The following is a 20614-nucleotide window of genomic DNA, read 5'->3' on the forward strand; positions in this document are numbered from 1 at the left end:
AGTGAATAATAATAAATTTCAAGAAAGAGCAGCAACTCTTAAATTTAAGGCCAGAGATAATGTCTACGGTAACAAACAACTCTGAGAGGAGTCTGATAAAGAAAACACCATCTCAGTCCTATCTGTAACATTGCCACCATGACACTCTAAAAGGTGTAATAGTGAAACAGTCTTATTTTCCAGTTTTTACCCATATTAGTATGTCTTCAGATCACAGAATATCTGTATTTTTATCCTGCATACTTCAGCTAACAGATCATTTTAGGCATTCTACTCACTGGAAAAATAATATAATGGAAAGTCTATAGATTAAAGAATACTTAGAAAGTCTTTCTATTTATTCCTCCTTACTCCACGCTCTCCAGTCTTAACAAATACATGATTGATTTCAAAATCTGGGTACAATTTGCTACACGACAATAAAAGTCCAAAGGGCACAAGAATGCTTTGCCTCTTGTGGAGTTACTCAGTACCTTAAACGATTGGAAGCTTGTAAACATCCAAGCTTCTTTGCTATTTTTACATTCTGAAGAATTAAAATGAACAGTTTATATAACATCTTGTCTCCATAGCAATCTCTACCATCTTTTAGTTTTTCATTTAATGAACACAGTTCGATTTTTTTAAAAAGTGTTCCAAACACAAAATAAAAACCTTTCATGGCTAACATTGCCAATTGTGGATAAATCACAGATTGCTATACAGTGGTCTATGTAAATAGTAACCTGGTTAAATAATTAGGCTTCTTACCAATTTTAGGCTGAAAACTTCATCTGAATTAAAAGAAATCTGATGGTAATTTAGGGAACACTATCCCTGTGAGATCTAACTCAGGCCTGCATCCAACTCCCTTTTCCTTGGAAAGGCAACATAAAAGTACCAAGATGCAGATAGAAGAGTGCTTTTCAGATCCTCCAAAGTAAAGGCCAGGAACTCTCAAAGGCTAGAGCCCTGTCTTCTGGGTTTCCTAAGAATCACTTCTGCCATTTAATTGCATTCTTCTGAGAGTTTTTAAAAATATTTAGAAATTAAGAGTTGTGTGTATGAGAATTCTTTGCCAAGTATAACATTCTTTTGAAAAAAAAAAAAAAAGTTATAGCAATGCAAAAAAATCTTGTAGCAGACAATTTACACAACGGAATTAACAAAGTAGGAAGAAAACGTATAAAATCTGAACTGACCAGATTTGGGTTTAGAAAAACCTCAGTAGACTCCGCTCCTTAGGTATATACAAATTGAGTTTGTCTCTTATTTTAGTGGAATTCCAATTACAGCTATAGCTAGTATAGTTACAGGAATTCAGCTTTCTAAGTTTGAATCACAACTCAATATGTCACAGACCACGCTACTGTAGCATGCTACAATTTTTTACAGGAATGAACTCCATTATATCAAACAGGTTTTCTTATATCTCACTGGGATTCCCAACGAAGTCACTCCAGGGCTTCCTTAGAACCAGAGCCTGCAATGCTCTTGCAGCTGACACTGCTTTTGGTCCTGACAGATGTATACACAGGAATGCCTAAGTCAACTACTCCTACCTACTCTAACAACTATTAGCCAACATTAGCTTTGAGTGTGAGAATAAGCGTATCTTGGTATCACTGGTTGTATTTCACTAGTAAGAAGTTCTATTCCTTCTAACAAGAAGGTTAAGAGGTCCCTCAGAAGATATTCTGTACCCACCTACACACCTCAGTCATCTACTTAAGAGTTTTGGGAACCTTTGTACCCTCAAAACAACTATAAGAAAAATATCTGTAATCAAAGGATGAGACAGTTAACATACAGAAATTCCAACAGCCTGAGAAAGTTGTGTTGCATATGAAATGAAATTACCATGTATGTATCTATCTTTGTGAAAGAATGTTGTACATACAAGGACATATAATAAATGGACAGTGCAGTCAAGCAAAGTGGAAGGCAGCAATACTGTACTAAGAAAAACTATTAAACTAATATGTTTATCAGACATACTAGCAGTATGCAGTATTCCTTTGGTGTGCACTGATGGAGAGACTGAGTATACCAGATGCTACTGCTTCATGATGTGCCACTGTTTTCTGCTGCTCAAAATGTAATGAGCTGCTTTTCCATGCCAGAAGGAAGGTACCATTGTGCCACAAGCCAGAGAACAAGACTGAACCAATACATACACACCAGGAAAATAGGATGATAGATGTAATTATTTATATGCATGTTTGTATGTATACACATACAAAACAAAATGATAATTTTGTTATGCACTGTAAGCAGTCCTTCTGTTTAAACATAGTCCTTTGGTGGAGAAAAAGATTTTCCTTGTGGAAGAAAGAGAAACAGAAAGGAAAAAATAAGAAAAACACATTTGTGTATTACAGACACATGGCTATGGGAGATACAGTAGCTTGCTTGTAACGTAAGAGCTTTTACAGTTCAATATTAAGATGCACATGACAGCAGTAGACAAAGTCAAGAGAGAATCTCATATTAATCTCACTTTTACAATATTCAGGAATTCTTTGATTCTTTTTAAATATGCCAGTGTACTGTGAACATAGGATACTCTTTTACACTCAACTCTTCTTGTATAGCCATTATCAGAAGGATTTGATGGTTTTACACACAAGCAATTTGCCTTTGCAAGTTATCTCTCTCAGTTTTATCCCATGCAGACCCAAAAAGTTTCTTCTGACCTAACTAGCTAGAACAGATGTGACGGCAGCAAATTAAGGGTGTCAAAAGTGTCAGCAGCACAAAATCAGAGAGTGTTGAAGGACCTCATGAAGCCAGAACAGCTCTGGCTTTGGTGAAGGTAATTCCGTGTAAGGTGTTTTGTCTAAACTGAGAAGTCTTGCCATCATTTGTTCCCATGAAATAATGTGCTTGCACTGAATTTGACTGATGTTTGCACAGTGAGAATCAAAGTTATTACTTTTTTTTTTTTTTTTAAGCCAGTGAGTATTTTCTTAAAGCCAAAACTGAGATCTGTGACCTGGTGTACATTTAGACAAATCCAGGCTGAGACGATAACGAACAGTTTTGCAATTTTTGATTTATTACTGTTTAATAGCACAGAAGCAATGCCTGCATAAGAACTTACAGAGAAAATAAAAATTAGAATTGTTTTCAAGCCTACTAAAATTCCTTTGCCCTCTCATTCTTCTAGCTCTTCCTCTTTCCTTGCCACTCCCATTTGCAGAGTAGGTTACATGAAAATAACTTTATCATATGAGTGACAGGATTTTGAACCATAGTATTCTGAGCTGATTTTGAAATGTCATTTGGTAACAATGTAAAATCAATAAATCACAAGTGTGAATCAAAATATTTAACTTTCAGAAACACATATACAACAGTCTGCTGCCATTTCAGACAAATTATATTCTGCCAACATGAAAGGAACACATCATTTAATCCAAAATTATTTTATAGCAAGCATTTACATAAAAATGCAATTATGACGACATCACACTCATCCATCTAAAGGGTGGAACTCTTCAGGCACATAGAATGTTTGACAGTTACGTAGTGACAGTCCTGATAAATACTGTGATTCAGTAAAGCCCTACAGAAATCATCTAACTTCAAGTATGCTGGCAGTTCCAGTAAAAGAGTTAGACTGCTAAGGTGCCAAAAGAACTTGCTCTGTTAAACAACAGACATAACTAAGTCAGAGCTTTTGGACCTGGTTAAGTTTCCTATATTCTGTACACAAAGAGAACTTCAAGCCACACACTTGGGCCGAAGAGACTTTCCTCAGCTCTACTCTGCCATCAGTCTCATCTGCTGCAGTCTAGCAGAAATATCAGGGCTTGGAAGGCATGAAGCTGCAACACATGGCAATTCTTGGGATGGAGAATGAACCACTAGGTAACTTCTCTAGACAGAAGAAGTCACAGAAGGCTTCCTGCTGCCCTTAAAAGCAGAAGAGACTGAAAGACTTTTGTCTTCTAGCCTCTGAACTTACGGTGCACAGACTGGGTGCAGTCCATGTCCCGCCCCCTGTGAGACAAGGCAATGAAATCATCTTCCTTCAGAACAAGAACCAGAAGGAATCTTCTTGGAATGTTAGAGCAAAAGCTCTTCATCTGTCTTAGTACTTATATGAGTTCAAAAGAGCAGGGATCAATTTAAAAAACTATCTTTAACACTGAAATATCTGAGCAAAATACTTGGAATGTGCAACATTGTCAAGTTAGCAGACAGTGAATCCTTACTTCTTCCTCTGAGTTTTGAGCATTTATACTTTGCAACCTGTTCCTGCTTGAAATTATTTGTTAAATTATATTTCCTTACTAAAGTATGACAGAATAGTATCAAATGATACCAATACTAAAATACTCATGATGTGGAAAAACCCTTCAGAAATAATTAACGAAACCCCACAAATTAAATGAACAACATGACTCTTATTAATGAAGGTGCTTGTGCTTTAAGTCATTTTTTACTTTCTCTAGGAAGGACAAAAGCTCTATATAACTACCCACTTGGGAAATGTTCAGTCTGTAAATTAGTGAAATACATGCACATTATTTTAATCTATGTACCTGTTCTTCATGTAATAGGTCATTTAGGAACTTAGAAAGTACCTACACCGTATCAATTGCATTTTGCAACTATATTTTATCTTGTACTGATCAGCAAGTGGTTACTTAATGAAACAAAACCCGCTGTTTTTCACCCAGTTCCTACTGGAGACAGTTGTTTTAAATCAGGAAGCAAGGACAGCAAGAATGCAACAATTTCTCTGAGTAATTGTTTCAGCTTGTTCCTGTATGCATTGTTTATTTTTATGAAAGTATTGCTTTATAACTGGAAAATGACTAAGCTGTAAACTATTGTTTTATCATTCTGAGTGGCCAGTGTTTCTGTTTTTGATAAAAGCCAAGTTTTAAACAGTTTTCAGTAACATAGGAAAAAACCTAGCTGTCAGTAAATGTGCTTATATTGACTGTGACATTTTTCTCTATGATGGTGCCAACATGTCAGAAGGAGGGGATTGCTTTCAGACTTGAACAGCTTCTTTGTTGCTGAAGTGAACTCTGATTGCTGCCATATTAGTATCTATCAGATTACAACAGTAGCAGAAAACCTCCAATATTTGACATTATATGTTAAAGAAAATAATTATTTTATGTATATATCAGCAATTTCTTTTTAATTTTGCACAATTTGGAAATCTTCTTAAATTCTGATTATTATTGATTCAATTAAGCACTCTCCAGGAAGTTCTTCCAAACCATATTTAGGACAAAATAATTGTGTGACTACTTATGAGATGTATACTCAAAGAGCATGTAGATGAGAACTTTAACAAAGAGGTGGAGGTGTAAATGCATCTGCAAGAGAGCAGTAATATACCTAGTTTTGGTGTAGGGAAATATCATCCCAAATAAAAAAAATTCTCCTATTTCCCTAGAAACTACAAAGTTAGTTAAGCTCATTTTGGCAAGATGAATTAAGATCTTAAGATGATGGTTTGACATAGCTCCCTAAAGTCTGCCCCTCTGTGAAGAAGCAAAAAATATTTACTCTGAAGTTCAACATACAGCTTTGCGTGAGTTTATTAAGCTCAGGGAGTGACATGTCTGTTTTTACTTATACTGAATTTATAACAAAATATTGGAGGAATTATTAAACATCATTTGGGACACAGGAGTCTAGAGGTTTTATGACTTTGATTAATAATTCAACCTTTTTTGTCTCTGTTTACCCACTTTCAAAATAGTTATAATGATAAATACACCTCCATTGGCAGAATCAGTGGGAGGTTTAATTACTTAACATTACTGAAATGACTGAAATTCTGTGTTGAAAGGTATTATAAAGTACAGGGTATTACCATCAATAAAATAAAAGCTGCAAATAAACAAACTATGATAAAGACCAAGCCACTTCTTTTCTCCTAGAACCCCAAAAAAACTTTGCTACACTTTTTCTTCATTGAAAAGCAATTTAATCCTTATTGAGAAAGCAATGATTCTTAAAATATTTGTTAAATTGTTGATTAAAGAGAGAAACTGTTTCTTTTACCTTTCATTCTCCTAAAATAACTCTTTATCAAAATTAGGTTTGGCTAACCCATCTATTAATACAAGGATAATGTTGTGTTTAGACCAGAAAGTAGAGTCAGACACACCAGTTATTGTTTAATGAAACAATAACCAGAAGGCTAAAAAATGGTAATTATTTATGATGTTTAGAACAATGAGATAGTTGATTTTCAATCTTAATTTCCACAATTTTGAGCACAATCCCAGGGTCCCTGTCCTGGCAAATAAGTATTTCAGGAAGTATAGAGTAAGGTATGGTTAATTTAGGCCCTTGATGATTGTGCAACATTTGCTTTTTTGTGTATGGCTAGTTACATTAATATAATGTCATCTCATTAATTATGTAAACATCAACCATATGTTGAATTCATTCAAGTTTGGTGTGTACATAATATTTACAGTACATTACTAAATTGAGAGAATCTATGTAACTGCAAATGCATAGAGAATTTCTCATTCTCTGGACAGTTAATTCTGAGTTTGAAAGCTCTATAAGCAAACATTTAAAACAAGCCTGTTCCTTGGTTATTCACATAGTTTTGAACAAGACGAGAACAAATATGAGTATCTTTTTAATTAAACATTCTTATATCAGCACAATAGTTTATATTATAAATACAGATAGAACACTCAAAGGCTGAAACAATGACTGACTATTGGTTTGATAGCAGATAAACACCACTGACTGACTGGGCATCAGAAGATGTTGTAAAAATGCAGATTATTTGATATGGTTGTACAAAGACTTGTGGAGAACTGTTCAAAGCTTACATATCAGTACTGCTTACTTAAGAATGTTGGTTTTAATATTCCATGGCCTAAAAATCATAAAAATTCTACTGCTGTATACATGCAAGAGACTTTTTGGTTATGTGACTATGCACACAAATATTGTGACTTTTGCAGTGGAGGACAAAACTAATTTCGGCTTGCCCTGCTGCATTTATAAATATTAGTTTCCCTGCCTATAAAAAAGAGAAAAAAAATCCTCACCAACCTCTTGCTCTATACTAGCATATACTGATATACCTGTGCCCTCAGTGTCAGGATTCCCAGGTGATGCAGAGGAACGCGACTGTTACCAAATATAAACAAATACAGGCATGAGTACAATGCCATGAAAAATATGTCAACTCCAGCATGACTTCTATACCTTACACATTTCCCTATCAATAATGTGCTCATGCTATAAAAAGTTTCACTCAAATTCAGGTTAGAAAACAGATATAAGGTATAATAAAACATAGGTTTTTCCCTAAGCACTTTCATATTGAAAGACTTAAGCAGAAATCTTTCTTCCCTCCCCCCAACTACCTTTGAGATCTTGTAAATTATAAGAACATAGCAGCATGGGGATTAAATATTAATCAAAGTCATTACCATCATCGTTATAACATATTTCAAGATCCCCAAAGAAAGAGCATATTATTTCACTAATAAAGATCATATCATCAGAAAGACTAAACTGATTAGCATGATAGGTGTGAAGAGAAAAAAAGAAATGATCAAGAGGTAATACAAAAGATTTCTGAAGCTTATTGCACTATTCAAATGCTAACTCACCCTTTTAACTGAGTCTGTTTAAGCAAAGCAGATTCACCATGGGCAAAACAGAGCTCTACATAGAACCACAGAAGCATACAGTGTATTTACAAAATGTAATTTTGCTGAGGAGAAAAACCCAACAAACCACACAACAAAAAAAGAAGGATCCAAACTCCATAAATTATATCAGTGAAAAATCCAGAGCAGCTCTAAAGCTTCAGTGGAGATCTGAATTCATTTGGTGTGTAATAGGGCTACCCAAAGCACAAGCAGAGCACCTGAGACTTTGCTCACAGAATGACTTATTATTTGCATTAAAGTAACGACAAGTCTTATGGAATAATAGGACCTTTTGCTATTTGGAAATTAAGGTGAAAATTATTAATAAAACAAATAGTCTCTCCATCTTCCCAGTGTATTTGCTAGCTCCTACATGTCCTTATGATAAATTTAATTTAATGTATAAGCACCACTATTGCATAAAATTAAGTGCATAGTAAAATAAAATGCTCAGAACTAAAAAAGTAATTGGCAAAATAATAAAGGATATCTTTCTTTCAATTTCTTCCGGCCTACCAAGTTTAAAAGTAAGTGTGTTAACATTTCCTTTTAAGTATCACTCTTCTCACAACTCTAGCCCCAGAACCACAATTCCAAATAGAATTCTTTCACAGCAAATATAACATCTACTGTGAACATGCAATTAGGTCCTAATCACTTAGATTAATTACCACATCAGGGTTTACAATAAAACATTTATTGCTCACACTTCCACACATTAAAATTAATTATTTAAAAGAACATTAATGTTATTGCTTGGACTTTTAATTTTTATTATATAAAGACTGTTGAATGACTTTGTTTCTGAATACACAAATAAATGAGGGTCAGGACCTATGATAATTCTAATAATTCTTAAGAAACATAGTTGAAATGTGGGCAGTTGGTGAACTCTAAACAAAGATATTTTCACTTAGTTTGGGTAATAACAATTTACTGTGGAACAGTTTCAATACAATGAACTATGTAAGTGCCCCTAGTATTATTACAGTCTGAATGAGTACTTTCTTCAAATTCAAAATGTGGGGGAATACCCCTAACAATTAGATTTTTAGAGCCAAATAATACTTACATTAAGTTCCTGTTTCTAATGAACTCATGAGCTCACACCTCAGAAACCCAGTTTTAATAGCAGGATCACTACTGTAACCAGGCAGAGTAGTGTTTGTCTTTTACTCCCAGATCTTGTAACCCGAGAGAAAACTTATCTGTTAAGACACTATTTTCTATAATGCCATATTGTGGGAGTTTCAGTAGGCCTTCAGTAGCAAGTTTCAGTAGGCCTTCAGTTTGCACTGCTATTCAAGATGCTTGAATATTCTAAGTTTTAATTTTCTACTATTTTCCATACCTCTCTATTTGAAAATTACTCCAGTCCTGTCACATTATTTGCCCACCTTTCACAGAAAATCAGACTACAGGTACAGAAAATATAACTGAGCAAACATTTTTTTCCCATCTAACTAAATTATGTAATATTTTAAAAAAACGGTTTTAGATCAATAAGAGATCAAGTTAGGTGGTCAGTCTATGGCAGAGAACTAACCTTTCTTGATGCAGAATACCTCCGCATTTTCAAGTAAAATGGTTTTGAGAAAAGGAAACCCCTGAAACTTAGTGAGCAAATACCTATTTGTTCCTTAAGAATGTGTGGCCTGTGACAACACCCCTTTAGCCACCTTAGGAGTAGAAGGCACCCATGCAGCTTCTCAGGCTTCATACTATCCAAGTTCAATAGGGTAAAGGTACATTTCGCATCTGTTGGGGTGTGTTTAGTACTAAAATGTTCACGTGATGTACATCTTCCAATAGGAACACTTGCAAATCACAGATATGCCACTAAAACCACCAGTGTCTGGCAACATGGAATTCAGGAAATACTGAATGAAGCTGCTCACATATATATATATATATATATATATATATATATATGCAATTTTTGATGGTAGGATTACATGCTACTGATTTTAAAAAAACTGTGTAATGTTACACCTTTTTTCTGCAACAATAGAAACATATGGGCAGTATTTTTTACTTAATGTATGACAGACAAATGGATTTTGTAAACTGTCATTTCAATGAGAATTTACAGTTCCAAATCAATTTACAGATTAAGAACAACAAACTAGAATACAAGTAACAATTAAAAAAAATCACTGGTAATTGGTAATTTGTGACTTCCTTTGGGCTTATTTAAGCCTCTAAAACTGTTACTTCATGGAAAAAACATTATATTCAAGGAGATATTTCAAACATGGCAATTCTAGTTTTGGAAGACAGGCCTAACCCCTTGAAGCACCATCTCTCCTATTTGTTAGTGCTCAAATTAGTTTGTCTGGTTTAACTGAATTTCTTTTTTGAAATGTTGACGTGTACAGGGAAAGAGAAGAGAGATTTATATGAGTTAATGTTCTTAAAAAATGTATTTGAAATTATATAATTCAAACAAACCATTTTTGAAATTCACAGGAATTTTAAAATATTTGAAGAAATTTCACGCAGAAAAAGAATTTTCACAATAGGGGGTCAAACACTAGAATACCCTTAGAAATATTCAAACCAACTGAACTTAAAGCAACTGTGTAAACTTCAAATTTGCTCTACCCAACCTCTGGTGGTCCATTCCAACCTGAATTATTCTAGAAGTCTATAATATACTACATCTGCGTGTATTTGAAAATTACGGACAAAAAAAACACGGACAAAGCATATAGCCTCCAAAGTTCTATCAGCTTCTAGGAGAGTATTTCAGAGCAGAGCACCCCCAATACTGCATATACCTCCAACGATCATGTAAGAAATTAGTTATTTTACTCAAAAATAAACACCATTAAATGTATATACTTTGTAAATGTGCCACATAAATGCATTAGGAACAGAATAACACCTTAGAAGTTAAGGTCCTCCTGTGGCCCTTCAATTTCAAATGGAGCCTCTCTGAATTCCAAATTATGAACTCAATGAGATCTTAATAACGCCTACAGCCCTATATGTAGACAGTCTTTTAGACAGGAATGGGCTTTGCTACAAGAACATTAACTATGAAAAAAAACTTCCCTGCTCTTTTGTGTCCTTTACTTGAATCTCTGCCTATCCAATTTGTGTCTCTGAAAACAGAGAGAATAAGAAAAATAGATACTAAAGCTATAATAATTTATTTAGCAGTGTTAACTTATGTGCCAATTTATACACTATCACCATGATTTTCTAGATTAGAATATCAATGAATAAGTTTGACATATTGGACATATATAAAGACAAATGAAAAAGCACTCCTTTTCAAGTCAGCTTTTAAGCTCATGTTTTAATGCATTTATAAGAAAAGGAAGTTCGTATCTCTCAAAATCACCTCCTCAGTTCTGAGAGTTTAAATCCATTCTTTATGCTAAATAAACATAATTTCTATTTTTTTTGGAACTGTATAATAAATAAATTTATTTTAAGGAATGAAAATTATTGGTTCATGTCAAAGCAAAATGCAGCATGCATTCCTCAAAGCAAACATGGAATGTTGCTGTCTCAAGTTTTTGATATATTTTTATGTATCTATCTAGCTAGATCAATGGCATGCCTTCATAAGCCCAGTGATTCGGTATTTACTGGAGCTTGCTCTCTCTTCAAAACAGCTAGCTATGGAAATCCAGCATTTTCTCTTTACTCCTGTCCCTGCAATAGCTCTTAATCCACATCTATGGTCCAGCCCAGCCAGTAGTCTAGTAAGAAATAAAACACTGGCAGTGGTATCAAACACTTCTACAAATAACAGGACAGGAAATGATTGATGGCATCCCCAAAGCAGAGTTCAGAAGCCATGGGTAAATAGTTTACATTTCTTCAACTTTCTAATACTTAGAGCTCTAATTTTCTTCAGGAAGGGCAGTGGAGACACACATCAACTGTTTTCAGAAAACGTTTCCTGGAAACCAGTATCTATATGATGCTATTTAGAACATCTTCTGCAGAACAAAATTAAGCTTAAGAAGCTCCCTTCTGAAACATATGCTTGTAGGCCACTATAAATCACAGGACAACACATTTCTCTCTCCAGTAGTCAAGTTTATCCATAGTAATAATTGTTAATCAAAGGGTTAAGTAGTTGGTAATGACATGAACCACAAAAAAAAATTACTTGACAAGATTCCACCCTCATTCCAATCTCTACCAAAGTGTCAAATGTAATTATAAATTTTCACCAAAGATGTCAGATTCTTATGTTAATCTTTGCACAATCTGACATTGCCATTCTTCAACTTTTATGGATGTGAACAGTTATCACTTTGTTTGTATGTCACCACAGACAACATAATCAATAGTTTTCATATCTTTCTGTTCATAGTTTTTGTTAAAATGAATTTTGTGAGTGCTGCTTACTTTTGTTCCACTATGAAACTTGTTACTGCTTGAATAGAGAGTACTTAATCTCAACAATAAACATTATAATGTATGATAAAGCAGTCAAGAAAAGAAAAGGTTCAACATTTTTTTCCAGTCCCCATTTTAACATACTCTGTTCTTATCAAATTAATATCTAACAACAGTGACACAAAAGCAACACAATGGATGGCTTTGTTCACTTTAGATGTACTAATTTGAAGCACAAACTGCCTTTCACTCCTTTTCCTTTTATGCTCTATATTTCTGTAGTAAGAAAATCTTCCTCCATAAAACTCAATGCAAAAAAATTGTAACTGGAAATAACTGGTCTATAAAATATTACCTGTCCTCATCAACAATTTAAACAGGATCCACAAACAAATGGATTGCTTGTTTATTGTTTCCACATTCAAATAGCCACCAGGCAGGCTGGAGAGGTATTCTTTCTAACCTGTCACTCAGGTGAAAGTACTATGCAGGCACATTCAGCTCTTCCTGCAGTTCTACAGCAAAACTCCTCAAGGTCTGAACACAATCAGCACAGTTGCTCTGTACCGCAAATGGACACCAATAGATTTTCATAAAAGTTGCAAAATGACACTCGTTGAAAATTGTTTGACAGTGGCTCCTGTGAAGGTAAATTGATCCTTGATATGTCTACTCTTATACCTATTCTCCATGGATGCTATGAAGCATCAAGACTTCAAAAAAAGGTATTTTTTTTAAATCAATGACCAGGGCACAAAAATGAAATGTAAAGGAGAATAAATGTCTTGCTGTCATAGGCTTTACACTAGCTTTTACAAATGAGCACCACTCTGCCAACAGTGAAACTGGTCCCAGTTTTGTAAAATTTGCTGAACTTGAGTTTAGAGATTGACTTTCTTGACATGCAGTCTGATGTCTGATGTCTGATACAGACAAAACCGCTCCAACAGAAAGAACTTATTCTGAATATCATGATTTAGCTTAGGTTTTAGACTTTAGCTTGACCAAATGACTATTTCAGAGACTTAATATCCAACAAAGAGAGCCAAGATTTTCTGTTGCCAGCACCCAACTGATTTCTTCCAGTATGAACTAGAACCAGTTAAAATCTGCTTCATCCACACCTTCCTAGCTTAAAATTGATATACATCATCATAGAATATGCTTATGTCACCTAACTGCTAGGTTTAGCCAGAGGTAATTACAGTTACTTATTAGAAACTGCAGCCCTGGCCTTGTCTAGAAGCAGAGAAATTACATGACTTCTCCTTGAATGAGAACCTCAGATCCGTGAAGCTATGTACTTAACTTTGTAAATCCAACAGTACTGAAGTCTAGTCTAATGCACATCCACAGCCTCTGAGTAATAACACCACGGTATGGTTCAGGCTGCTGAAAAAGCAGATTTCAGAGAATGTGTTGCAGCACAGCAGTACTTCATCATACGTGTAAGAAACAAGAGTCTGAGGTGTTTTGTGACCCTATTTACTCCTGACAAATTGAATTCAGATGTTGAATGATGAGTTGCAGAAGTCTTCCTGTGAAGTTGCTTTTCCAGCATCTACTCTCGACAACAATGATTGCTTGTTATCTCATGGACCCTGCCATATCGCTGTCCACTTTAATCTCAGAGTAAAGGAACTTTAGAATATTCACTGCGAATAATAGTCCTTGGAAAATATTCAACAATTTCAAGTCTGTATGATACATTTTAGAATTTAGATATTTAATAGCACCGATGACTAGCAATTTTCCACAATTACCATCATAATCATTCTATGTTCAGAGAAGAGGATACATATGACAAGGAGCTGTTTGAAAAATTAAACTTTTATAAAACATCTTCTGAATGTCTGACATTTTGATACAGTAATACTTTGTCTGCTTTTCTGACTGCCTGTTACAAATTTGTATTTGCTTTTGGATATTCTTCTTATGGCAAAAGAGTCTGTTCTAAGATTTGTACCTTGGTTTTACTACAGTGAATTATGTATCTATTCAGAGATCATGCTCTCCCAAATGAACATCCAAGCCTGCTAAAATAGTCTGCCAACATACTGTGAAGATCTGGGAAATGGCACACCCTCACAAATGCCAGATGTAATTCTGCCCACAAGAAAAGTCAGATGGATTCCTCCAATAAATTCCTACTTCTTTTGTCTGCCTCTTGGTTGATATATGATACCACTGCAGATGTATCCAATTTTATTAAAATTTGTCCCACCAGCTCCCTTCTGAAAGGAAAATTTTCAAATTTATCCTGAGTTTGTACACATTTTGTCATAAGTTGTTCCTAAACTGAAACCCAAGTGTTAAGTTTTATTACATTTAGTTCAGCGGGGTCTGTATCTGGTCAGACAATCTTTTGCGTTTGTGATTTTAAGAGACATCTATATTTTACTAAAGTTCTTGAATGTTTTGGCTCCCAATTCAGTATTTTTTTTTCAGTTACCACTTTGGCTGAGTTTGAAAATCAACATAACTAGCAGTTAAGTTCAAACACCAAAACTTCCCACAAGACTACATACAAGAGACAAAGATCTTATCACAGTCAGCTCTTCAAATCCTAGCCGAAGCTTTGCTAAAGAACTGAACTGTAAGAATAACATTCTTTAGTGTTTATAGCTTTATATAGAAGGCTTTTCCTAAATGAGTGGCTAATAATCTACTTCCAACTATGGGGATACCGGTAAATCTGTTCTTAAAGATGTCACATAATTCCTCCATTTCAAAGACATACCTAATGTTAAAAAGTAAACTCACACGGTTAAAAGCCAACAAAATTATCTGTGGTCTTTGCTGAATTTGATACTAATACAATTCTGAACTATTCCAAAAACATCATGTCCTAAAAATCATCATGTGGTAGAAAAGTATCCATTAGAAAGTTTAAAAAAAGTAGCAATTCAAAGTCATTTTAAAAAAATCTTTTTGAGTGAATATTTACTATGAATTTAAGCACAATAATTTACAAGTAGTTTTATATACTAAGAGAATAACTGTAGTTGCTACACATTTAAGATTTTCCTAAGGGGACATTCTTAGGAGACTGGATCAATATTTTTTGAATTGGGAAGTATCAAGACTTGACATCAGGCTAATATTAAACAATCTTCCACTGAATTATTCATACATTTAAGGACTGATGAAATAACTCCATATAAATACATCCACAAACCAAAATACAGATATACAAACACAGTGTTTGTTCTGCAGGTACAGCAACTAAGCTTCTAACTCAACTTGTCTTTGTGTAGTATTACTACCCTTTAGAAAAGAGGGTGTTTTGATTCTAAAAATGACATTTTTGGCATTATGCCCAAATTACTTAAGATATTGCCCAACAGTCATTCTCCCACTCCCAGTCATTCATTTTGTTACTAGTGTTTGCAGAGAATGATGATCTAGAATGTCCTTTGTGGTTAAGTTTTTGCATCCCACTTTTTTCCTTCTCAACTGAGGATATTATAGTTGGATTCTATTCACATTTAAGGGATCTCAGAGCATAAAAGTTAGTGATGCTCACTGGGAGATACTTTTCTGCTTGGAGATATAGAAAGGAAAAATACTGTGTGAGAAACAGGGAGATAAATTTTAGCACAAGGATGAAAATGAATTGGGGTAACTTTTTGTCACTGTGGTGTCACAGCTGGTCCTGTGATAGATGAATCTTAGCCTGCATATGAAATGAATATACACTAAAAACTTTATTAATAGGAAGTATTAATTACTTCAAGATGATAACATACCTTGGATCTAAATCAGATGCCCCTCAAGGGCACACTGGGGGATAACTAATATTGTCTTTCTCATGTGAGAAAAATAAAGATTCTATATATTTCATTTCTTGCACAAAACTATCCAAAAGCATATTGGGGCTTCCCATAGAAACGGAAAACCTCTAAAAGGGGCCTTTAAAGTTGGCAAAACCAGCAAATTTAATCTATCCCCTTTCTTTTGACCTTTAAACCTGACCTGAAAAAAGTGTTCAGCAACATAAATTTGATCTCTGAAGGCCTGCTGCAGATCTCATTTTCTGCTGTTTTTCCATTAGGCATTTATGGGGCTTGCTGGTGTTACAGGGGACTAGTAAAATGTCGAAGTAATCCTGCAGTTCCTGTGTATGAATTCAGCTTTTCCCTATGAGATGATAACATTTTTTTTTCCTCTGCCAAGGCTTTTTCAGATACTGGAGTATAAGACTAATACCATAGGTGTGATGTTATTTTTTTTTCATTTGGTAACATTAACCAGATCTAGCAGTTCAAGTGTTGAAACAAAAGAATGCTTTTCTGAGCCAATAAGGTGGCTTGGTGCACATCTGCACTAATTGAAATCACAGCATGGTTTTTCAGGATAGGAATTGTATCCAAAGCATACAGAGGATTTGAAGATCTTGGTTGTGTGTTTGTACATTCTCTTAAGTGCAGAGGAAACCAGCTGCTTCCATTTATAAACTGTGCTGATACATGTGCCTCAATGTACCAATGACATAATGTGCAACTTAGCAAGCTAAAGGTTTGCCAACTGTTTTAACAGGAAAAAGGAAAGGATGGGTATAGAAGGTAAGACAATAGAAAAGAATTTATGATAAAGGTATCTAATTTTCAAGTAGCACATTTTGTAATTTATAGTAATTTATCTTATAGTAGAATTGACCACATTCTTCTTTTTGAAGTGTTTTCTTTCGTAACTTTTCCCTTTTTTGATGCTCAGATCTCTTTAACAACTCCTTCAGCACATCTTTTGAAAGATCTTCCTCAGTGTTACTGAATATGGTTACACAGCTTGGTTTAAGACATCTTTACACTACCTCTAGGTCTAGCCTATTTCCAGGTAATCATTACCAAACACATTTCTTTACAGAACAGGTTGTTGGGTGTTGGAATGGGCTGCCCAGGGAGATGGTGGAGTCCCCACCCCTGGAGGTGTTTAAGAGTGGGGTCGACATAGCACCAAGGGATATGGTGTAGTTGGGAATGGTCAGTGTTAGGTTAATGGTTGGACTGGGTGATCTTCATGGTCTTTTCCAGTCTAGACGATTCTGTAATTCTGTGATTTAAACTGATGGTGGAAGGACCTTTCTCCCTCCCTGTCTCTCTCTCTGTGTTCAAGTCTTGATTTATTCTGTTCAAGCTGAGACCCACACTTTCAAACCACATTCTCAATTAAAATATTTTTTAGGACTTGATTTTAATTCTAATAGTTTCTGCATAACATTTCTTTTACTTTTAGTCACACAGTTTAAACTGACCAGACATCACCTTATTTCAACTGACCTTGAAAAAGAAATAATTTCCAGCCTGTATCTAATCAGATCACTTTCCATTCATCTCCTTATTGACTGCATCAAGTATTCAGTACCTGGCTCCTCTTTCCGGCTTTCCTACCCATCTTAAACGAGATTATCTGTGAGCATTTACCACTTGCTACTTCACTTTTGAAACAGTTAGCTATGTGCTTTTATTCCATTCTGTCCCACAAGCAGATGAAGTGCTTCTCATAAGCCTCTCCTTTTCCAGATCCATTACAGAACTTTTACCACCAGTGATTCTGGGATACTCAGACCAACATCACTGCTATGTTCTTATTTCCATGTGCTTTCCCTAGTGCATGCTTTACAACAGGAAATATTTCTTTGAGTAGCACGCCAACGGGGCTTGGATCTGTCATTAAGGCTCCAAAGCACTAAAATAATAGGATGAAAAAAGAAAAAGTTAAGTTTGTATGACAGGTTGTAGAGAAGGTTCCAGGGACAGAGAGGAGAGAGAGAAGGGTTTTAATTGTGTGTTTCCTTCCTCTGTACTCGCATAATACTGACCAAAGTCAGTCCTGTCCACACTCTGCAATTGTAGTAAAACAACAGAAAAAATGGAGGGGGAATAGTTCTAATTATTTTGTTAAACGGGAAAAATAAGATCAATCATTATCAATTGATAAATTGATCCTGGAAAATCATAAATGCATTTCCATTCCAGAATGAAACACTGCACAGAAGAGGGATGTATAACAAAGACAATTAGGATTCTGACGTTCTCACAAGAGAAGTAAAATTTGATTCAATCAGTGACTGAATTTCAGGACCAGCACTTAAGATAACAGTTAAGATTGTGGTCACATACAATCATAAGCGTTCCTTTCAAAAAAATTTCATATAATTAAAGGTGCTAGTTTCCACATCAAATTCCACTTTGGATGTGGTTAAATTCCATCTTGGTTAAGTATTTCCTGTCTATTTAATTTCATCCTGTAGATCCAGCTGCACATAGTTATTCCACACTTCCTGTCCTAAACTATCACATAGTGCTGTTGTGAGTCATTGAGCAGCTTCATTCTTTTTGATTCTTTATATGATGTATCAATTATGTCATCTAGAAAGTGCTTCGAGTCTGAGAAGTTACCAGAGATGTTAGGTTACATCCCTGAAAAACAACATGTAGTGCAAACTTTAAACACTGCCAACTTTTAAAAGGTAATATAAGCCAACTAAGGATTGGTAGATTTTGGCAAATTATGCAGAGTCCACTAAAAAATAAAAGCCAAATAAAAAATTAATTCCAGAACACAGTTTTCAAAAAAGTTACTTCAATTTTCCTCATAAACGGGCTGCAGTTTCTATGGTAGCATTAAGAAGAAAAACCAAGGAGATTTAGAAATAATTATACAAAACTAAAAAACTGATAACTATATTTGTCTATATTTTGTCTCTTTCACTTAAATAAAAAGTAGGTGACTGCCCTGTCAATCACTTAGTAATACCCTAGCACTCTTAACAGCTCACAAAGGACCAGAGAAACTGACTCCTCAAATAACACCTGGTCTAAAAGCCTTAAAAGCATTTTAAAACCTTGATCAATATATAAAACTATATGATACATAATCCCCAAAGAGAATCAAGTCACACTTATTCTGCAGTCAGAGGCAGCAACAGAAGCTCCTGACTGTCAAAGGACTTCTTGCCAGCTCTGACAGACTTGGTAAACCTAGGGTGTTGTGTTTGATTTTTTCATCTGGGATTCAGTCATATAATCGAGTATCAATTGTTCATATTATTCTTCTATTCCTCCAGTTAGACAACTAAGGCCTCTGTGAACTGAATTCAGAAACCAGGATTCTTTGACAAGCAGAATGGCAGAAGCCATCCCTTAAAATCTTCTATTGTTACATGCAGGCGAAAGAAATAGTGGTCTATCCATGAACAAGTAACAGGTAACACTCAAGACCATGACTGGAATTACTGATGTTTCTAAGTGTTCTCCCTGGGTGCCTCATACATGCAGTACTTCCCCAGTCACAGGCATTAAGTATGAAACAAGAAAAATGGTTTTGGAGGACAAGAATGTATTTGTCAGTGTGGGTAAGCAAAGCAACAATATATCTAAACGAGCGGTGAGTAAAACATTCATCCACATGAGAGCTGTCCCATCACTCATCGTCTACAGCCTGAATAACCAAAAGGAAAATTTACCTGAAGGTGGCCCCAATTTCCATCGCTTTAAACCCTCATTTCTGGTTTTACATCTGAGCATTAGGCCCAAACACCTGAAGTACGTTTGTTCAAGACAGTAGGGAAGTTCAGGCAGGTATACAGGGAAGTGATGTCCATTCTTGTACTGAAGCTGCATCAACCAAGCCTCTGTGTTACAACAGTGATAAGATCGACTCACAAGAACTCAATTACCAATGATGGAACTTCAGCAAAAAAATTCCTCTCTTGACAGTACCACACTGATGAGTAAACTCAGCTATACCTGAATCAATCACCTGCCTCAATCTCCCCCTTGCCAAAGGCTGACAGAACTTTTCCAGGGAAGTCCTCAGTGTGTATCATCTCCAGCCACATAATCTACCGACTGGCACACGGTTCCTGTGAGGAAGTAAAAATGGCATGGATGGGATTTTGGCAGAATGCTTCTTCCTGATATTGACTGTTTATTAAAAGGAATAAACTCTTCTTAGTATATATACACTACCAATTACAAATTTAGCTCTAGTTAAGACAGGCCCATGGACATAACCGTAAGAATTCTGCTTTAAAGTTTTATATAATTGAAGACTAGTTGGTAACTACCTTTTTCCCTTCTTAACCAAGTTAGGAGTAGTGAGCTTCTTATTCTAGTTTAATCCTACAAAACTTATACAAGGTCCAGCTACACAGCATTGTCATTTTTTTCAAGAAACCTAGTTATAACATTGCTTTGACATTGTTAACAAATCTAGATTCATCACTCAAATGGGTTTGAACCAAACATGTTCTCAAACAAGCTGGTGCTTACTGTGTCTCAAAACCAAGGTAAACACACAAGATAAACATATGCTGCCTATGATACCACAAGGCATCAAAGGGACTGACCCATTTTCTACCAATACCAGAGACAACATGTTAGTAAGACAAATTACATTCATGCTATAGAGCATTTAACATCTGCAAAGACTTGTCATAATTCCTTCAGCACGTTTCAGGCTAATGACCCACAATAGTGAAAGTGCTACCAGTTTTACAATGCAGATCAATGCTTATAAGCAGTGAACAGCTTCCTTTGACTTTATACAAATTATAAATTGCTCTGGAGAAATGGTAACAGCAAACTAAGTAAACGTAATTTCTCTTT

General features: G+C 35.2%; 1 protein-coding gene across 2 annotated transcripts in view; it reads right to left on the bottom strand.

The window, feature by feature from the left end:
- Window positions 1-20614, bottom strand: part of ADK (adenosine kinase) — a 285109-nt gene that overhangs the window by 84067 nt on the left and 180428 nt on the right. The gene's annotated exons all lie outside the window — the stretch shown is intronic.

The sequence above is a fragment of the Athene cunicularia genome, assembly GCF_003259725.1.
Source record: "Athene cunicularia isolate RWA chromosome 6 unlocalized genomic scaffold, athCun1 chr6_part1, whole genome shotgun sequence".
NCBI lineage: Eukaryota > Metazoa > Chordata > Aves > Strigiformes > Strigidae > Athene > Athene cunicularia.